The sequence below is a fragment of the Mobula birostris genome, chromosome 3 (assembly GCF_030028105.1).
Source record: "Mobula birostris isolate sMobBir1 chromosome 3, sMobBir1.hap1, whole genome shotgun sequence".
Taxonomy (NCBI): Eukaryota; Metazoa; Chordata; class Chondrichthyes; order Myliobatiformes; family Myliobatidae; genus Mobula; species Mobula birostris.
In genome coordinates, this window is record NC_092372.1 from 224,044,607 (window position 1) to 224,067,190 (window position 22,584).

At 43.9% G+C, this 22,584-nt stretch overlaps 1 protein-coding gene across 1 annotated transcript in view; it reads right to left on the reverse strand.

The window, feature by feature from the left end:
- The window catches only part of arhgap39 (Rho GTPase activating protein 39), a 682,545-nt gene that overhangs the window by 424,899 nt on the left and 235,062 nt on the right, over positions 1–22,584 (reverse strand). The gene's annotated exons all lie outside the window — the stretch shown is intronic.

Here is a 22,584-nt window from a genome sequence, read left to right on the forward strand (position 1 = left end):
GACCATAAGACCATAAGGCAAAGGAGCAGAAGTCGGCCATTTGGCCCATTGAGTCTGCTCCGCCATTTTATCATGAGCTGATCCATTCTCCCATTTAGTCCCATTCCCCCGCCTTCTCACCATAACCTTTGATGCCCTGGCTACTCAGATACCTATCAATCTCTGCCTTAAATACACCCAATGACTTGGCCTCCACTGCTGCCCGTGGCAACAAATTCCATAGATTCACCACCCTTTGACTAAAAAAATCTCTTCGCATTTCTGTTCTGAATGGGCACCCTTCAATCCTTAAGTCATGCCCTCTTGTACTAGACTCCCCCACCATGGGAAACAACTTTGCCACATAAGCCTGAAGAAATTCAACATTACATCTGAAAACTGGGAAGACACTGAACTCAATAGATATACCTGGAAGACATCTGTTCAAGAGGAAGCTGTACTACAGGAGAACAACCTCCATTGTACTGCAGAGAATAAGTGGCAGCTACAAAAGATGAAAATAAACAACCAAACAACCCAACCACTAACCACAGCCACCACTTACTCTTGCCCACACTGCACCAGTATATGTGCATTCTGCATTGGCCTCTGCAGTCACTAATAAACAACACCTTTGGAGCACATCATACTCGCACCACTTCTATTCCAGACACATGATGTGCAGCCTTATGAGAGAGTGCGAGGGAGCCTACAGCACATAAAGATGGGCAGAATGTGAAACAGCAGGTCAGAAGCTGGGTAGCCTCTGGTAAATGACTCACTTTCTGGAACCCTAGTTTTCCTGCCATCTCCAGGGAATAGGGCAACAGTGTGATGGAACAACATCACACGTCCGGGTGATTTGGAAGGAAGCAGTCCCGTTGATTGGTGTCCCATCCACCACACTAAGTCTTTACTCTCTCCATTACCAATGCAGTGGTGCAATGTGCACTATTCACCGTGCACTGCAATTCCCAGTCACAGTCACTGTCACTGGGACAACACCACATAACTCAGGGACTTCTGACACAAACACACGAGATTCTGCAGATGCCAGAGATGTCTCAGTGGGTTATAGTAGCATCCCAGCTGGTGCAGTCACTTTAGGTCGCCAGCAATGACTGATCAGGGTTCAATTCCTACCTCTGCCTGTACGTCTCCCTGTGACTCCATGGTTTCCTCCATGTGAAACATAGGAGCAGAATTAGGCCATTTTGCTTCACCATTCCACAACCCCATTCTCTTGCCTTCCCATAACCTTTGACACTCCAACTAATCAAGAACATATCAACCTCCACCTTAATTGCATTCAATGAACTGGCCTCCAGTGCCATCTGTGGCAAAGACCTCCACAGATTCACATATCCTCTAGCTAACCCAGCCTCCGGGTGCTCTGGTTTCTTCACACTTTCCAAAGGTGCCTGGGTAAGGTTATCGAGTTGCAGATATGCTATACTGACACCAGAAACATGGCAACACTTGTGGCCTGCTCCCAGCACAACCCCTGTTGATGCTGCCTGACTTGTGCGATACTCATGGACTTCCAGTGCCAAGAACAGGAGTAGCAACTGCAGTGGAGCACATCCATTGGCACGTTCTCCAGCATGTCAACCTGATTTGGAAATATGTCAATAGTCCTTCGTCAACTCTAGCTGTAAATCCCTGAACTCACTACCAATAGCACTGGGCGAGGACTTTCACCAGAAAGGCTTCACAATTCAAGATGGCAGCTCATCACCAATTAAGGGTGCACAGTTAACCTTGCCATTGATGACGGAGCCTAAAAACCAGTAAAATAAAATAAATCATAAACACAAGAGATTCTGCAGATGCTGGAAATCTTGAGGAACGCCTACAAAGTGCTGGAGGAACTCCGCTAGTCAGGCAGTATAATGGAGAGGAATAAACAGTCAACCTTTCAATCCAAGACCATTAGGGGTCTCAGCCTGTAATTTCGGCTGTTTGTTCCAATCCACAGATGCTGCCTGACCTACTGAGGAGTTAAGATGGCACCAAGATGGGCAGAATTAAGATGGTGCCATGTAAGTGCCTCTTCAAGCTCATCTGCAGAAATACCTTAAGTTCCTCTCCTTAAGGTCTCTTTTTCCCTTTTCAAGGTAGCTGGGGTTCTATCGAGGTCTCTGAACTGCAAACGTCACTCAAAACTGTGGTTTTTCACAGCAGGTGAGTCCCTGTTACTGAAGCTACCTGGCTGACTGCTTTCCAACATTCTCCAGGTGAGGCATGGAAGACGGTGTTTCTGGGGTGCAGCCCTGTGGGCAACCGATTCCAGCTACTGTTGCCAACCGAGGCATTATAGGAGAAGGAACATCAAGATTTCTCTGTGGCAGATGTGTGGACAGAGGTCTCTGTAGGTGAGCGATCATACTCTCTTTCTTTCTCTCAATGATGGAGAGATTTTGCTGCCGATTCTCGAGTCGGAGAATCTTGGAATAAAAGCGATGCAGCACACCATAATATTGTAACAGCAACTGGTAAAGTCTCCTCTCTCGCTATGAAATGGGTGATATCTCTCTGTCCATTGAGAGAGCCTATGGCATGTCGAACTGTTGGGTCAGCAATAGTTTTTGTTGACTGCAGATCATGGTCTCTGTTTGGGTGCCTTACTATTTCTCGTTGAGTGGTGGATGCTGGCGCTTTTGCTGGGGGTCGGGGGGAGAGGGGAGGTTGATGCATTGATGCTTGTGCAGGGGAGGGGAAGAGGGTGCTTTGGGGTTCTTTATAAACCATTGCAGGAACTGGTGTCTTTATAGGAGTTTAGACAGGTAAACACCAATGTAAATAAGCCTCAACCAGCTGCGTCTCTGGTGACATGCGTTAACTCTCTCTGTTGAGCGAGAAAGCTATTCTGTGGATATGATGGGCGTCAAACTATCACACAAATTGTACTGAATGGGGTATCAAGCCTAAATGAGATTTCAGCATTGTTTCAATCTCTGCCTGACCAACTGAAACATAACCCATTCTCAGTATGCTTTGCTCCCTTCTGTGAATTTCTCGTGGCTATAGCTGTCTTGGAATTTAATTTCTTCCATCATCGAATGTCACAGATATGGACAGGGCTAAGAGACAGATAAGTTTTCTAGACTGTTAACTCATTCACTATCGAGATGCTTTACTGTCAGGAGATGTTTGTTGAGGACATTCCCTAAAGCAGGGGTTCCCAACCTTTTTTATGCCATGGACCAATACCATTAAGCAAGGGGTCCATGGACCCTGGGTTGAAAACTCTACTCCAAAAGGACCAAAAAAAAAAGCTGTATACTTGGGATCCAGTGATGAAGCCCAAATGTTCGGTCTTCTATACCTCTGAGCGCAGGCAACCACAAACCAAACAGCAGTATGTGTTCACCACCAGAAACTGCCTCCAAATGAAAGGAATCAAGACACAGGAGAATACAGATGCTGAAATCTGGAGCAATACAAAAAGCTCTGGAGAAACTCAGTGCTGGCATATGTCGTGAAATACTATAGTCAGGTTATATACAGTAACCTAATTCTAAACACATTCTGTACAGTGGATTCCAGTAATTGGACCAACAGTTAATCAGGACAGCCGCTTATTTGGGTCAAAACTAATCGAGAAAATAGACAGGATTCCCTGTCACAACCACGGATTCAGCAGCACAGTAGATACGGCAATTGCGCTTGTGAATTTGCACATGTCAGCTAATTATTTAACCTTGATAGTATTTACTTCCATACTCGTCGTCGTAGTGCTTGTCAAAACTTGGACAGAGCACAGCAACACTTTGCTGCCTGTTTGCTTTCGGCCTTCCCTGAGAAATTGGACTTTCGAGTCAACTGACTCTGAAGACTAGCGGTATTCATTTAATGTTTCTTTGCAGCCACAGTGTAGGCTTCATTTTCCATTGAGAGTTTTAGTTAATGGCCCTATTTGGCCTAGCATTTATTGTTTTATTTTCACTTTAACACTGTTCACATTAAAGTTTGTGAACCATCGACCTGCTTCAGTGTCTCTCACTCCGCACTTGGGCCATACCTGATCCTGGTAACATTCCCTTTGTTTATTTGGGAAATGATGCCACTAAATTGAGAAATCTGTTGCCAAACATTTTCTAACTAATCCCAGTCATGTGCACTGGTATGGCTATTAGATGTTACACCGTGCTTAGAACAAAGTTTTAAAATAGTGTGTGTTCAAAAACTGGTGATTTTTGTCACTGATAGTTGGCGAGAAATAAGCAGTAAGACAATTCAAAAAATCAAAAATTCAAAACCGTTTTGCTCACTATGGTTTCAAGCACTCAAGTTTGGAGATGCCAGAAACAGCTGTCAGACATTACTGAGTGAACAGTTTTTAAATAGCGTCAGTTACATGTGCTTTTGTTATGTTATCTATTTGGGACGATGGATGCTGATTCAAAAAGCAGCGATTTTTCATCATTTTCTTTCTTTTTCAATCTTTTTATTAAGTTTCAAGATTAATAAACGTAACGATAATAGTAATGATACATAGAGATCAGGATTACAATAATAACAGTTAACATGTACAAGCACAAATTCCAAGTAACAAGTATAGTTTAATCTCCCAATCTCATAGTAACTGACCATGAAAAAGATATTTTATAAACAAAGAAAAAAAAAAGAAACCCCCTAAAACTAAAAAAAAAGTAAACTAAAAAAAAAAGAAACAAAGATTGGGCTGTCATATTACATCGGGTAACATTATTATTTGTCGTTAACTCCGCTCCTCTATTCTTGAACAAAAAATTACTACAAAGGATTTAGAAAGGGTCAACTGACATCATATGAAAATATTGTATAAATGTCCTCCAAGTTTCTTCAAATTTAACCGAAGGATCCACAGTACCACTCCTAATTTTTTCCAAGTTTAGGCATGCTATCGTTTGGGAAAACCATTGAAATGTAGCGGGGGGATTAGAATCTTTCCATTTAAATATAATGGATCTTCTGGCTATTTATGTAACAAATGCAATTAGATGACAAGCTGACAAGGAAAAACAACTAGAGTCTATCACTGGTAGTCCAAATATTGCAGTAATAGGATGAGGTTGTAGATCAATACGCAGAACTACTGAAATAATATCAAAATTATCTTTCCAACATTTTTCTAGAAGAGGACGAGACCAGAACATATGTGTCAAGGAAGCTACCTCGGAATTACATCTATCATAAACAGGATTTATATGGCAATAAAAACGAGCTAACTTATCCTTGGACGTATGAGCCCTGCGAACCATCTTAACTTGTTTCAAGGCGTGTCTGGCACACATTGAGGAAGTATTAACTAATTGAAGAAATTTTTCCCATTTCTCTGTAGATAAAGATATTTGAAGTTCTCTTTCCCACTCATACTTAATTTTATCAGATGTACCTAAACGTATTTTTGTAATCAGATCATAAATAATTGCTATTAAACTCTTCTGATAGGGGTTTAAACCTAAAATTTTTTCTGTAACTTCAATTTGATGCGATATCAGAAAGGTCGATAAAGTAGCGTTCAAAAAGTTTCTAATCTGTAAATATCTGAAGAAGTGTAAGTTTATTAGATAACTGTTCAAAAGACATAAAACAATCATCCATGAATAAATCACGAAAACATGTTATTCCCTTTGTTTTCCATAGAAGAAAAGCTTGATCAATTCTAGAAGGTCTGAAAGAAAAAATTAGATATAATAGAACTTGACAGGATAAACTTGTTCAATCCAAAGAATTTACGAAATTGAAACCATATTCATATTGTATGTTTAATTATTGGATTTATCATTTGTTTATTCAATTTAGTAAGTGCAAAGGGAAGCGCAGCTCCTAGAATAGAAGCCAGCGGAAAAACCCTGTACAGACTCACGCTCGAGGTTCATCCATCGTGGACATTGAGTTTCATCCAATTCTTGTGTCCAAAACATTAAATATCGAATGTTGATTGCCCAGTAGTAAAATCCAAGATTCAGCAAAGCCAAACCACCTTTTCTTTTAACCTGGGATTTCTATTCTGCCAAATATATGAAGAAATTTTAGGATCAATAATATCAAAAAAAGATTTAGGGATAAAAATTGATACCACCTGAAGTAGATATAGAAATTTAAGTAAAATAATCATCTTAATGGTATTAATTCAACCAATTAAAGATAAAGACAATGGGGACCATTTAGTAAACAATTGTTTAACATGATCAATTAAGGGTAAAAAATTAACTTTAAATAGATCCTTATGCTTCTCAGTAATTTCAACACCCAAATAAATAAAATAATCAGTAACTAATCTAAATGGTGATTGTCTATAAATTGGAACTTGAATATTTAATGGGAAAAGCACACTCTTTTCAAGATTCAGTTTATAACCAGAAAAAAATACTAAACTGAGCAAATAGTGTTATTACTGCAGGGATGGATTTCTCTGGGTTAGAGATATATACTAACAGGTCGTCTGCATATAGTGATACCTTATGCATCCCATTCCCATGAATAATGCCAAATATATTAGGTGAGTCATGAATAGCAATTGCCTAGGGCTCCAGGGCAATATCAAAAAGTAAAGGGCTTAAAGGACAGCTCTGTCTAGTACCTTGAAAAAGCCTAAAAAAACGGGGATCTCTGATTATTGGTAAATACAGCAGCCAGAGGTGTACGATATATCAATTGAATCCAGGATATAAATTTTGAGCTGAAATTAAATTTCTCAAGTATATCAAATAAATATTCCCGTTCAAATCCGATTTTTCATCATTTTGTTTTTTTTTATTTTGACTTTATGCAGGAAGGCAATGAAGGCAGTCCATTACCCGCACTAGATCATCTTCACTGATTTTGTTCATTTAGAGCAAATCAAATGAACACACTGTGATGAATTCTTCCGTTGATAACTATGAGGAGCTTATACTTTTTTTTAACAATACTATAGTAGTATTGGTAATGTTCTAATTTGCTCAGTATTTCATTTAAATATATTATTTGTAACTCAGTTAAACTATTCCTATGTTTAGACTATTTCTATGAAACTTCAGCTAATTGGGACAGCAGGTACAAAATGTACAGGTCCCAAGCTATCCCAATAAACCAGAATCCACTGTGTAAATATATAGCACCCAGAACTATTTTCACATTTTACTATCTCATTTTCTAAATTTAAAATATATCCAAGTAGGATTTTTTGAGTTAATCTGCAAAACATTGCACTTAATATCAAATAAAAAATCCAAAAACTTGTCAATAATTTGCTAAAAATTAAAAACAAAAATTGAGGGTGAAAAAAGCATTCATCCTCTTTATACTTACTATGCTAACCTTCCTACCTTACCAACTTACCCTTTTTGTTGATCTAGAAAATTGGAGGATCATCTGTTTTCAATTAATTCATAAGAGTAAATGCCCTCTCTCACTGTAAGGTCCAACAGTATTAGATTATGAGAACACTCAGACCTCTTTTATTGTCATTTAGAAATGCATACATGCATTAAGAAATGATACAATGTTTCTCCGGAGTGATATCACAGAAAACAGGACAGGCCAAAGACTAACACTGACAGAACCACATAATTATAACATATAGTTACAGCAGTGCAAAGCAATACCATAATTTGATGAAGAACAGACCATGGGCACAGTAAAAAAAATGTATAGCACAGTATGGCAGATATTCAACAGACCAAACCAAAATAAAGACAAAACAGCATTTAAGACAAATCATAGAAATAATAATAGGGAAGCACGAATCTGGGGAAGAGTACAAGACCATCTCAAAGGCACTGAATATACCTCAGAGCTCACTGCAGTCATAGAAACATAGAAAACCTACAGCACAATACAGACCCTTCAGCCCACAGTGCTGTGCTGAACATGAACTTACTTTAGAAATTACCTAGGGTTACCCATAGCCCTCTATTTTTCCAAGCTCCATGTACCTATCCAGGAGTCTCTTAAAAGACCCTATTGTATCTGCCTCCACAAGCGGGGCCGGCAGCCCACTCCACGCACTCACCACTTTTTGCGTAAAAAACTTACCCCTGACATCTGCTCTGCACGACCCGCATCAGAACGACCCCATGTCACTAGCCAAGAAAGATGCCTTTACCAATGCAAGAAGAAAGGTGCAGAAAAAACTTCGCGAGATGCAGGACAGCTGGTTCAGCAAGAAGGCCGATGAAATCCAGGGCTATGCAGACAGCCACGACATAAAGCGCTTCTACGATGCGCTTAAGGCTGTATACGGACCCCAGTCCTCCGGCTCCTCACCCCTCCTCAACGCATATGAGACGCAGCTGCTGACAGAGAAGAAGCGAATTCTGGATCGGTGGGCTGAGCACTTTAACAACGTCCTTAACCGCCCTGCCGACATCAACGACGAGGCCATTGCCCGCCTGTCCCAGGTAGAGATCAACAAGAACCTCGACACCCTCCCCACAGTAGATGAAGTCAGGAAGGCAGTGAAGCAACTCTCCTGTGGCAAAGCGTCAGGACCCGATGCAATCCCTGCTGAGGTATACAAAGCAGGAGGCCCTGTCATGATGCAAAAGCTGACTGTACTCTTCCAGTCCATGTGGAAAAAGGGACAGGTCCCACAACAGCTGAAAGATGCCAGCATAGTCCACATCTACAAGAGGAAAGGCAACCGCCAGTCTTGCGACAACCACCGAGACATCTCCCTCTTGTCCATTGCGGGGAAGATTCTGGCCCGCATCCTGCTCAACCGCCTTCTCCAACATCTTGAGCAAGGTCTGCTCCCAGAAAGCCAGTGCGGCTTCCGTGCTGAACGTGGGACCGCGGACATGATTTTTGCTGTGCGCCAACTCCAGGAAAAATGCCAGGAGCAACACAGCGACCTCTTCGTGACCTTGTCGATCTAACCAAGGCTTTCGATACGGTCAGCAGAGAAGGCTTGTGGAAGATCATGGAGAAGTTTGGCTGCCCCAGCAAGTTCATCACAATTGTCCGGCAGTTCCACGACGGTATGATGGTGAAAGTTCTGGATGACGGCGACGAGTCAGAGGCCTTCCCAGTGACAAATGGCATCAAACAAGGCTGCGTTCTTGCCCCGACTCTGTTCAGTATGGTATTCTCTGCCATGCTGACAGATGCCTTCCATAACTACGAAGAAGGAATCCACGTCAGATACAGGACTGACGGCAGGTTGTTCAACCTTAGGCGCCTGCAGGCAGTTACAAAGGTGCGAGAAACTGTCATCAGAGACTTGTTGTTTGCTGATGACTGCGCATTCAACGCCAGCACAGAGCTGGAGATGCAGCGTGAAATGGACTGCTTCTCACAAGCCTGCGACAACTTCGGTCTCAATATCAGCACCAAAAAGATCGAAGTTATGTACTAGCCTGCCCCAGGAAAGCCATACCAGGAGCCGCGCATCACGGTGAAGGGCCAGAACCTCCAGGCAGCCGACAACTTCACCTACCTGGGCAGCATACTCTCTCACGCAGTGAACATAGACGCTGAGGTCAACAACAGGATTGCCAAAGCCATCGCCGCCTTTGGGAGACTCCATGAGAACGTCTGGGAGCAGAGAGGACTCAGCCTTACCACCAAGCTGAAGGTCTACTGTGCAGTGATCCTTACCACCCTCCTTTACGCCAGCGAGACCTGGAGTGTCTACAGCAGACACGCCAACCATTTTCACCTGAGCTGTCTCCGCAAACTCCTCCACATCAGGTGGCAGGACAAAGTCTCCGACACGGAAATCCTGGAATGAGCTGGGCTCTGCAGCGTCTACACCCTCCTGCTGAAAGCCCAAGCCAGGTGGGCTGGACATGTGGTCAGAATGCCAGACAGCTGATTGCCTAAGCAGCTGCTGTACGGAGAACTGTGTCAGGGCAAGCGCTCAGTCGGGGGGGCAGAAGAAACGTTACAAAGACTGCCTGAAAGCGTCCCTCAAAGGCCTGGGTGTCGACATCAACACGTGGGAGACGCTTGCCCGCGACCGTCCAGCTTGGCGCAGCAAGATCACCACAGGAGCCCGTGCAGCTGAAGTCAGGCGCATCATCGAGGCGCAATGAAAGCGTGCTGTGCGCAAGGCCCGAGCAGCATCCACTGCCACGACAGCACCCGCCCACTTGTGTCCCACATGTGGGCGAGTCTTCAGGGCCCGGATTGGCCTCATCAGTCACCTCCGGACCCACAGCCACCAATCTCCCATTTGACTTTGAAGCCATGGTCATCTTCGACTACAAAGGACGAACCACAACAACAACAACCTACTTCCAAACACCTTGCAACTGTGCCCTCTCGTGCTAGCCATTTCAGCCCTTGGAAAAAGCCTCTGATTATCCACACGATCAATACGTCTCATCATCTTATACACCTCTATCAGGTCACCTCTCATCCTCCGCCGCTTCAAGGAGAAAAGGCCAAAATCACTCAACCTATTCTCATAAGGCATGCTCCCAAATCCAGGCAACATCCTTGTAAATCTCCTCTGCACCCCTTCTGTGGCTTCCACATTCTTCCTGTAACGAGATGACCAGAACTGAGCACAGTACCCCAAGTGGGATCTGACCAGGGTACTATATAGCTGTAACGTTACCTCTTGGCTCTTGAACTCAATCCCACGATTGATGAAGACCAGTGCATCGTATGGTTTCTTAACCACAGATTCAACCTGCGCAGCAGCTTTGAGTGTCCTATAGACTCGGACCCCAAGATCCCTCTGATCCTCCACACTGCCAAGAGTCTTACCATTAATACTATATTCTGCCATCATATTTGACCTACCAAAATGAACCACTTCACACTTATCTGGGTTGAACTCCATCTGCCACTTCTCAGCCCAGTATTGCATCCTATCGGTGTCCCGCTATAACCTCTGACAGCTCTCCACACTATCCACAACACCTCCAACCTTTCTGTCATCAGCAAATTTACTAACCCGTCCCTCCACTTCCTCATCCAGGTCATTTATAAAAATCACGAAGAGAAGGAGTCACAGAACAGATCCCTGAGGCATACCACTGGTCACCAACCTCCATGCAGGATATGACCTGTCTACAACCACTCTCTTCCTTTTGTGGGCAAGCCAATTATGGATCCACAAAGCAAGGTCCCCTTGAAACCCATGCCTCCTTATGTTTACAATAAGTCTTGCATGGGGTATCTTATCAAATGCCTTGCTGAAATCTGTATACATCACATCTACTGCTCTACCTTCATCAATGTGTTTAGTCACATCCTCAAAAAGTACAATCAGGCTTGTCAGACATGATCTGACTTTGACAAAGCTATGCTCACTATTCCTAATCATATTATGGCCTCTCCAAATATTCGTAAATCCTGCCTCTCAGGATCTTCTCCATCAGTTTAGCAACCACTGAATTAAGACTCACTGGCCATAATTTCTTGGACTATCTCTACTCCCTTTCTTGAATAATGGAACAACATCTGCTACCCTCCAATCCTTCGGAACGTCTCCCGTCCCCATTGATGATGCAAAGATCATTGCCAGAGGCTCAGCAATCTCCTCCCTCGCTTCCCACAATAGCTTGGGGTATATCTCATCTGGTCCCGGTGCTTTCCAAAAGCTCCAGCACATCCTCTTTCTTAAAGTCTATATGCTCAAGCTTTTCAGTCCGCTGTAAGTCATCCCCATAATCGCCAAAGTCCTTTTCCACAGTGAATACTGAAGCAAAGTATTCATTAAGTACCTCCACTATTTCCTCCGGTTCCATACACACCTTTCCACTGTCACATTTGATTGGTCATATTTTCTCACGCCTTATCCTCTTGCTCTTCACATACTTGTAGAATGCCTTGGGGTTTTCCTTAATCCTGCTCGCCAAGGCCTTCTCATGGACCCTTCTGGCTCTCCTAATTTCATTCTTAAACTCCTTCCTGCTAGCCTTATAATTTTCTAGATCTCTATCATTACCTAGTTTTTTGAACTTTTTGTAAGCTTTTCTTTTCGACTAGATTTTTAACAGTCTTTGTACACCATGATTCCTGTACCCTACCAACCTTTCCCCCTCATTGGAATGTACCTATGCAGAACGCCACACAAATATCTCCTGAACATTTGCCACATTTCTGCCATACATTTCCCTGAGATCATCTGTTCCCAATTTATGCTTCCAAGTTCCTGCCTGATAGCTTCATATTTCCCCTTAATCCAATTAAACGCTTTCCTATCTTGTCAGTTCCTATCCCTATCCAATGCTATGGTAAAGAATACAGAATTGTGATCACTAGCTCGAAATGCTCTCCCACTGAGAGACCTGACACCTGACCAGGTTCATTTCCCAATTCCATATCAAGTATAGCCTCTCCTCTTGTAGGCTTATCTACACATTACATAGAAAACCTACAGCACAATACAGGCCCTTCAGCCCATAAAGTTGTGCCAAACATGTCCCTACCTTAGAAATTACTAGGCTTACCCATAGCCCTCTATTTTTCTAAGCTCCATGTACCTATCCAAAAGTCTCTTAAAAGACCCTATCGTATCCACCTCCACTACCATTACCGGCAACCCATTCCACGCACTCACCACTCTCTGAGTAAAAAACTTCCCTCTGATATCTCCTCTGTACCTACTCCCCAGCACCTTAAACCTGTGCCCTCTTGTGACAGCCATTTCAGCCCTGGGAAAAATCCTCTGACTATCCACATGATCAATGCCTCTCATCATCTTATACACTTCTATCAGGTCACCTCTCATCCTCTGTCGCTCCAAGGAAAAAAGGCCAAGTTCACTAAACCTCTTTTTCATAAGGCATGCTCCCCAATCCAGGCAACATCCTTGTGAATCTCCTCTGCACCCTTTCTATGGTTTCCACATCCTTCCTGTAGTGAGGTGACCAGAACTGAGCACAGTACTCCAAGTGGGGTCTGACCAGGATCCTATATAGCTGCAACATTACCTCTCAGCTCCTAAATTCAATTCTACGATTGATGAAGGCCAATATACCATATGCCTTCTTAACCACAAAGTCAACCTGCGCAGCTGCTTTGAGCTTCCTATGGACTCAGACCCCAAAATCCCTCTGATCCTCCACACTGCCAAGAGTCTTACCATTAATACTATATTCCGCCATCATATTTGACCTATCAAAATGAACCACTTCACACTCACCTGGGTTGAACTCCATCTGCCACTTCTCAGCCCAGTTTTGCATCCTATCAATGTCCCGCTGTAACCTCTGACAGCCCTCCACATAATCCACAACAGCCCCAACCTTTGTGTCATCAGCAAACTTACTAACCCATCCCTCCACTTCCTCATCCAGGTAATTTATAAAAATCACGAAGAGTAAGGGTCCCAGAACAGGTCCCTGAGGCATACCACTGGTCACTGACCTCCATGCAGAATATGACCCGTCTACAACCACTCTTTGCCTTCTGTGGGCAAGCCAGTTCTGGATCCACAAAGCAATGTCCCCTTGGATCCCATGCCTCCTTACTTTCTCAATAAGCCTTGCATGGGGTATCTTATCAAATGCCTTGCTGAAATCATATACACCACATCTACTGCTCTTCCTTCATCAATGTGTTTAGTCACATCCTCACAAAATTCAATCAGGCTCGTAAGGCACACCCTACCCTTGACAAAGCCATGCTGACTATTCCTAATCATATTATATCTCTCCAAATGTTCATAAATTCTGTCTCTCAGGATCCGCTCCATCAATTTACCAACCAATGAAGTAAGACTCACTGGTCTATAATTTCCTGGGCAATCTCTACTCCCTTTCTTGAATAAGGGAACAACTTCCGCAACCCTCCAATCCTCCAGAACCTCTCCCGTCCCCATTGATGATGCAAAGGGCATTGCCAGAGGCTCAGCGATCTCCTCCCTCGCCTCCCACAATACCCTGCGGTACATCTCATCCTCATTGTGTCAGAAAACCTTCCTGAACCCACCTAACAAAATCCACTCCATCTGAATCCCTTGCTCTACGGAGATGTCAATCAATATTGAGGAAATTAAAATCTCCCATCATGACAACCCTGTTATTATTGCACATTCCAGAATCTGTCTCCCTATCTACTACTCGATGTCCTTGTTACTATTGGGTGGTCTATAAAAAACACCCAGTAGAGTTATTGACCCCTTCCTGTTTCTAACTTCCACCGACAGAGACTTAGGAGACAATCCCTCCATGACTTCCTCCTTTTCTGCAGCTGTGACACTATCTCTGATCAGCAGTGCCATGCCCCCACCTCTTTTGCTCCCCTCGCTGTCTTTTCTGAAACATCTAAAGCCTGGCACTGTAAGTAGCCATTCCTGCCCCTGAACCATCCAAGTCTCTGTAATGGCCACAACATTATAGCTCCAAGTACTGATCCATGCTCTAAGCTCATCCGCTTTGTTCATATTACTCCTTGCATTAAAATAGACACATCTCAAACTATCTGTCTGAGTGCATCCCTTCTCTATCACCTGCCTCTCTCTCCCTCACACTGTCTCCAAGCTTTCTCTACTTGTGAGCCAACCGCCCCTTCCTCCGTCTCTTCAGTTCAGTTCCCACCACCCAGCAATTTTAGTTTAAACTCTCCCCAATAGCCTTTGCAAACCTCCCTGCCAGAATATTGGTCCCCCTCGGATTCAAGGACAACCCGTCCTTTTTGTACATATCACGCCTGCCCCAAAAGAGGTCCCAATGATCCAGAAATCTGAGTCCCTGCCCCCTGCTCCAATCCCTCAGCCACACATTCTTATCCTCCACCTCACTTTATTCTTATACTCACTGTCGCGTGGCATAGGCAGTGATCCCGTGATTACTACCTTTGTGGTCCTGCTTCTCAACTTCCTTCCTAACTCCCTGTAGTATGCTTTCAGGACGTCCTCCCTTTTCCTGCCTACGTCATTGGTACCAATATGTACCGCAACCTCTGGCTGTTCTCCTTCCCACTTCAGGTTATCATGGACGCGATCAGAAACATCCCGGATCCTGGCACCTGGAAGGCAAACTACCATCTGTGCTTTTTTTCCTGCGTCCACAGAATTGCCTGACTGACCCCCTAACTATAGAGTCCCCTATCACTGCTGCCATCCTCTTCCTTTCCCTGCCCTTCTGAGCCACAGGGCCAGACTCTGTGCCAGAGACATGGCCACTGTTGCTTCTCCTAGATAGGTCATCTCCCCCAACAGTACTCAAACAGGAGTACTTATTGTTAACTTATTGTACTTATTGTCTATTGTGAAAAGTGGAAAATATCTGAAACCACAGCCACTCTGCTTAGGTCAGGCCACTGCTCTAAACTTCATCACTGAAGAAGAATGGCACATGTAAGAAAGGCTACTGTGATGCCAACAGTCACTCTGAGTAAGCTGCAGAAGTCATTTGTTGCAACTGGAGCTGAAGTTCACGGCTCCACAATCTTGAAAGTCTTGTACAAAAAGGGTATTTACGGAAGAGAGGCAAGGAAGAAGCCCTGGCTAAAGAAAAGCATTTCCCCTGTCTGTTAAGACATTATAAGGCATCACTTTGAAGCTACTGTAAAGATGTGGAAGAAGGTCTTGTGGCTGGATGAGACATAGGTGGAAATTTTTGGTCTCAGCACTAAGTGGTACGTGTGGCATAAACCAGGTAACACCAACTCTACTGTTGAGCATGGTGGAAGTAGCATCATGCTTTTCAGCAGCAGGGACTGATAGTGTGGTCAGCATTAATGGGAAGATGAATGCTGCTGCATACAGAGAGATCCTGGATAAAAACTTGCTAGCCTCTGCTGAACAGCTTAAACTAGGGAGGAAGTTCATCTTTCAGCAGGACAATGAACCAAACCACACTGCCAGAGCAACCGTTTATCACATGTATATCAAAGCATCGAAATATCCAGTGAATTGCAGCGTTTGCATCAACATCCAACACAGACCAAGATGTGGAAGGGGAATCCCGCAAGTGTCGCCATGGTTCTGGTGCCGGTGCCAACATAGCAAGTTCACAACTGACTAACCCTAACCTGTACGCTGCAACATATTGTCCTGATCATTGAAGTTTCCTTTTCTGTGAATTTCTGCATTGATAAGCCAAAATAAGAAAATGTTAGGTTTAACCAAGGATTACATTGCATGTGTTCAAACTGACACCAGTTCAAAAAGACATGCTAAACCAACAGACACAGGGATTTATTTCATAGTCATAGACATACTTTATTGATCCCGGGGGAAATTGGTTTTCGTTACAGTTGCACCATAAATAATAAATAGTAATAGAACCATAAATAGTTAAATAGTAATATGTAAATTATGCCAGGAAATAAGTCCAGGACCAGCCTATTGGCTCAGGGTGTCTGACCCTCCAAGGGAGGAGTTGTAAAGTTTGATGGCCACAGGCAGGAATGACTTCCTATGGCGCTCTGTGTTGTATCTCGGTGGAACGAGTCTCTGGCTGAATGTACTCCTGTGCCCACCCAGTACATTATGTAGTGGATGGGAGACATTGTCCAAGATGGCATGCAACTTAGACAGCATCCTCTTTTCAGACACCACCGTGAGAGAGTCCAGTTCCATCCCTACAACATCACTGGCCTTACGAATTTCCAGAATACTACAACACATAGGAGCAGAATTAGGCCATTCAGCCAATTTAATCAACTCTGCCATTCCACCATAACTGATTTATTTTCCCTCCCAACCCCATTCTCCTGCCTTCTCCCCATAATCTTTGACATCCTTAGTAATCAAGAACTTATCAACCTCTGCTTTAAATATACCCTATGACTTGGCCTTCACAGCCACCCGTGGCAATGAATTCCTTAAATTCACCTGCCTCGGCTAAAGAAATTCCTCCTCTTTTCTGTTCTAAAGGGATGTCTTTCTATTCTGAAGCTGTGTCTTCCGGACCTAGACTCTCCCACTATAAGACTCTCCTGTCAACATTCAGTTGATCCACGCCTTTCAGTGTGACAAGTCAGAGTGGGAGGGGATGGAGAATTAAAATGGCAGGCAAGTAGAATCTCAGAATTGCCCCTATGGACTGAACACTGGTGATACACAGAGGGGCCATCTAATGTTTAGTAGGTTTCAAAGACAGTTCATCTCACGTGCTGCAAGTAGAATCCCTAGAGATCCATTGCATTCACCACCACCGCCCCCAACCCCCAACTCCCAGCTGCTTTGAAAAGGTAGTGGTTTGGGACATCTTTGTTACGTGCTATATGGACGTGCCCCCACTTGGAGTACTGTGGGCAGTTTTGGTCTCCTTATTTAAGAAAGGATGTGCTGACGTTGGAGAGGGTACAGAGAAGATTCACGAGAATGATTCCAGGAATGAGAGGGTTAACATATGAGGAACATTTGTCCGCTCTTGGACTGTATTCCTTGGAGTTTAGAAGAATGAGGGGAGACCTCATAGAAACATTTCGAATGTTAAAAGGCATGGACAGAGTGGATGTGGCAAAGTTGTTTCCCATGATGGGGGAGTCTAGTACGAGAGGGCATGACTTCAGGATTGAAGGGCGCCCTTTCAGAACAGAAATGCGAAGAAATATTTTTAGTCAGAGGGTGGTGAATCTATGGAATTTGTTGCCACGGGCAGCAGTGGAGGCCAAGTCATTGGGTGTATTTAAGGCAGAGATTGATAGGTATCTGAGTAGCCAGGGCATCAAAGGTTATGGTGAGAAGGTGAGGGAGTGGGACTAAATAGGATAAAATGGATCAGCTCATGATAAAATGGCAGAGCAGACTCGATGGGCCAAATGGCCTACTTCTGCTCCTGTGTCTTATGGTCTTATGGTCTATAGAAGTGGTTCAGATAGCTCAGCTATTTAAGAGGAGATGAGTTAAGCAGGTGGTCTGTGACTGAAGGCACCAGTCGGCCAGACTGTTCGCAGGTACATCAGTGAGGTTTATTTTTAATATTGTCGCAATTTTGCAACAATCTACAGCTTCATGACAGAAATCTTAATGAGTTTTAAGCTCCTGGGTGTCAAGATCTCTGAGGACCTAACCTGGTCCCAACAAATCGATGTAGTTATAAAGAAGGCAAGGCAGCGATTATACTTCAATAGGAGTTTGAAGAGATTTGGTATGACAACAAATACACTCAGAAACTTCTATAGATGTACCATGGAGAGCATTCTGACAGGCTGCATCATTGTCTGGTGTGGTGGGGGGGGGGGGGGGGGGAAACTACTACACAGGACCGAAAGAAGCTGCAGAGGGTTGTAAATTTAGTCGGCTCCATCTTGGGTACTAGCCTACAAAGTACCCAGGAGCAGTGTCTCAAAAAGGCAGCATCCATTATTAAGGACCTCCAGCACCCAGAGCATGCCCTTTTCTTACTGTTACCATCAGGAGGTACAGAAGCCCGAAGGCACACACTCAGCAATTCAGGAACAGCTTCTTCCCCTCTGCCATCCGATTCCTAAATGGACATTGAACCCTTGAACACTACCTCACTTTTTAAATATATATAATCTCTGCTTTTCTGCACAATTTTTAATCTATTCAATATACATATACTGTAATTGATTTTATTATTATTACTAATATTTTAATTTTTTTTCCTTATATATTATGTATTGCATCAAACTGCTGCTGCTAAGTTAACAAGTTTCACGACACATGCCAGTGATAATAAAACCCGATTCTGATTAATGTTGAAAATTACATTTTTAAATTACAATAGTGGCTTTGAACGCTATTTATTCACAACAAAACGAACTGAATAAGTATCTTACATCAGTCTTCACTGTGGAAGACACTAGCAGTATGTTCCAGGTGTCAGGCAGCATGAAGTGTGTGAAGTTACTATTACTAGGGAGAAGGTTCTTGGGAAACTGAAGGTAAATAAGTCACTTGGACCAGATGGTATACACCCAGGGTTCTGAAAGAGGTGGCTGAAGAGATCATGGAGGCATTACTAATGATCTTTCAAGAATCACTAGATTCTGGAATGGTTCTGGAAGACTGGAAAATTGCAAATTCCACTCCACTCTTCAAGAAGGGAGACAGGCAGAAGAAAGGAAACTATAAGCCAGTTAGTCTGACCTCAGTGGTTGAGAAGATGTTGGAGTCGATTATTAAAAATTATGTCTCAGGGTAATTGGAGACATTATAAAGTCGGCTATAGTCAGCATAGTTTCTCAAGGGAAAATCTTGCCTGATAAATCTGTTTGAGTTCTTTGAAGAAGTAACAAGCCTTGGATTTTCAGAAGGCCTTTGACAGAGTGCCACACGAGGCTGCTTAACAAGCTACAAGCCCATGATATTACAGGAAGAAAACAACAGGAATTCTGCAGATGCTGGAAATTCAAGCAACGCACATCAAAGTTGCTGGTGAACGCAGCAGGCCAGGCAGCATCTCTAGGAAGAGGTGCAGTCGACGTTTCAGGCTGAGACCCTTCGTCAGGACTAACTGAAGGAAGAGTGAGTAAGGGATTTGAAAGTTGGAGGGGGAGGGGGAGATCCAAAATGATAGGAGAAGACAGGAGGGGGAGGGATGGAGCCAAGAGCTGGACAGGTGATTGGCAAAAGGGGATACAAGAGGATCATGGGACAGGAAGTCCAGGAAGAAAGACGGGGGGGTGGGGGAGGACCCAGAGGATGGGCAAGAGGTATATTCAGAGGGACAGAGAGAGAAAAAGGAGAGTGAGAGAAAGAATGTGTGCATAAAAATAAGTAACAGATGGGGTACGAGGGGGAGGTGGGGCCTAGTGGAAGTTAGAGAAGTCGATGTTCATGCCATCAGGTTGGAGGCTACCCAGACGGAATATAAGGTGTTGTTCCTCCAACCTGAGTGTGGCTTCATCTTTACAGTAGAGGAGGCCGTGGATAGACATGTCAGAATGGGAATGGGATGTGGAATTAAAATGTGTGGCCACTGGGAGATCCTGCTTTCTCTGGTGGACAGAGCGTAGATGTTCAGCAAAGCGGTCTCCCAGTCTGCGTCGGGTCTCGCCAATATATAAAAGGCCACATCGGGAGCACCGGACGCAGTATATCACCCCAGTCGACTCACAGATGAAGTGTTGTCTCACCTGGAAGGACTGTTTGGGGCCCTGAATGGTGGTAAGGGAGGAAGTGTAAGGGCATGTGTAGCACTTGTTCCGCTTACATGGATAAATGCCAGGAGGGAGATCAGTGGGGAGGGATGGGGGGGACGAATGGACAAGGGAGTTGTGTAGGGAGCGATCCCTGCGGAATGCAGAGAGAGGCGGGGAGGGAAAGATGTGCTTAGTGGTGGGATCCCGTTGGAGGTGGCGGAAGTTACGGAGAATAATATGTTGGACCCGGAGGCTGGTGGGGTGGTAGATGAGGACCAGGGGAACCCTAGTCCTAGTGGGGTGGCAGGAGGATGGAGTGAGAGCAGATGTACGTGAAATGGGGGAGATGCGTTTAAGAGCAGAGTTGATAGTGGAGGAAGGGAAGCCCCTTTCTTTAAAAAATGAAGACATCTCCCTCGTCCTATAATGAAAAGCCTCATCCTGAGAGCAGATGCGGCGGAGACGGAGGAATTGCGAGAAGGGGATGGCGTTTTTGCAAGAGACTGGGTGAGAAGAGGAATAATCCAGATAGCTGTGAGAGTCAGTAGGCTTATAGTAGACATCAGTAGATAATCTGTCTCCAGAGACAGAGACAGAAAGATCTAGAAAGGGGAGGGAGGTGTCGGAAATGAACCAAGTAAACTTGAGGGCAGAGTGAAAGTTGGAGGCAAAGTTAATAAAGTCAACGAGTTCTGCATGCGTGTAGGAAGCAGTGCCAATGCAGTCGTCGATGTAGCGAAGGAAAAGTGAGGGACAGATACCAGAATAGGCACGGAACATAGATTGTTCCACAAACCCAACAAAAAGGCAGGCATAGCTAGGACCCATACGGGTGCCCCTCAGAATAGAGGGGTGTCCTTTTAGAATAGAGATGAGGGGGAATTTCTTTCGCCAGGGCGTAGTGATTATGTCGAATTCTTTGCCACAGGCAGCTGTGGAGCATAAGTCTTTATGAGTATTTAAGGCAGATGTTGATAGATTCTTGATTGATCAGGGCATGAAAGATTTGCGGAGAAGACAGGAGATTGGGACTGAGAGGAAAATTGGATCAGCCATGATGAAATGGTGGGGAGACTTGATGGGCCAATTGATCTAATTCTGCTCCTATATCTTATGTCTTATTATTAGTCCAGGCCTTGGGACCACTACTTAAGTAACACAATCACTGCACTGTAATTTTGCACCCACATCCATGCTGTAGTACAATGACAACACAAAGAAAGAGTCCTGATGAAGAATGTCTCCCTGAAACATTGACTGTTTATACCCCTCTATAATGTTGCCTGATGAAGAGGCTAGAAGGTAATGTGGAGACACAAGTCTGCCGATGTTAGAATCTGTTTATAAGAAAAGTGACAAGTGGTACCAGGTAAGGAAGGAAAATAAAAGATAAAGATTCTTTTTGTGCAATTCTCCTTGTTTCAGGACAGATAAATGGGACTAGGCAGAAAACCAGATTTGCATGAACTAAATGAGTCCAAGGGCTTGTTTCTATGTTGTACTGCTCTGTGATAGGGTTGAAATGCATTGTGTGCATGCAAACACACCTCCAATGGAAGGCCCAAAAAACAAACTTTTATTTAAATAAGAGCTTCCTTCAACTTTGAAAACATTATCTTTTTATTCAATGAATTTTTCGGTACGATTGGGATTTGCCACAGGTAAATGCATGAGGAGAATTAAAATGAATTCAAATCCATAAAAAGTGGCAAAAACTGAATGGTTTACTCTGACTTAGATTCAGATTCCTTAACAGTGATTTTTAAATAAAAAGAATGAAAATAATAGCCAAATAAGTCCTCAGCAGAGCACCAAGCTGGGTAAATATGACACAAAACCAGCAACTCCGTTATTTATCATAAATTGATTACTGTTCATGTGCGAGTCTGAAAAGAAACCAGTAGCCAGCTTCAACAGGTAATATCATTGGCAAGCTCAATCCTGCCCTAAATGAACTTCTAAATACACCCTTCCAAAATGGAAGTGTTAGAAGAGTGATAAAGGAACCATAAGTAATGTTTCTACTACCCAAACTGTGCTGAACTATTTGTGATCACTCGAGTATGATGTTATCCAAAGCAGTTATCTATTGGTGAGACTTCAGGTAGCTGTAGGTCCAAAGACGTTAGGGTAGATTCCCTTAATGGGAACACCTATGCATGATTTTGCTTAACATGGGGAGGTTGGTGCACAGTCAGTATCCACACGGTCGTTGACAGATCAGTCACAGTGCAGCGGCATGGCATCCTAGATGACTGGAGACCTTTCACAGCTGCAGCCTTCCTCCACATTCACTGCCATTGAGATGTGGCATGCTGTTCCACCAACTCCACTGCTGAGGTCTTCATTGGATTACTCTTTGTGTGGAACCTACCCCTTGAGCTACTGCCATGGGTGGCCCTACCAGGAGTTAAGCTCCAGCAGGCATCACTGTCAGGATCTCGGGAACTCATAAACCTCTCCAGCTTGACAAAGTGACATTCTTCAGCAAACGCTGAGCTATTACATCAGTATGACTGTTGCCACCAGCAGGATCGTCTCTGGCTAGAACTGCACCCATCTGGTTCCTTTTCTTCATTGTAGTACAAAATATTGAGCTCCAGAAATACATAAACCCTGGCTTAATGGGGCGTCACATAACATCATCTACTAGCAACAGAAGCAAGTATGGAC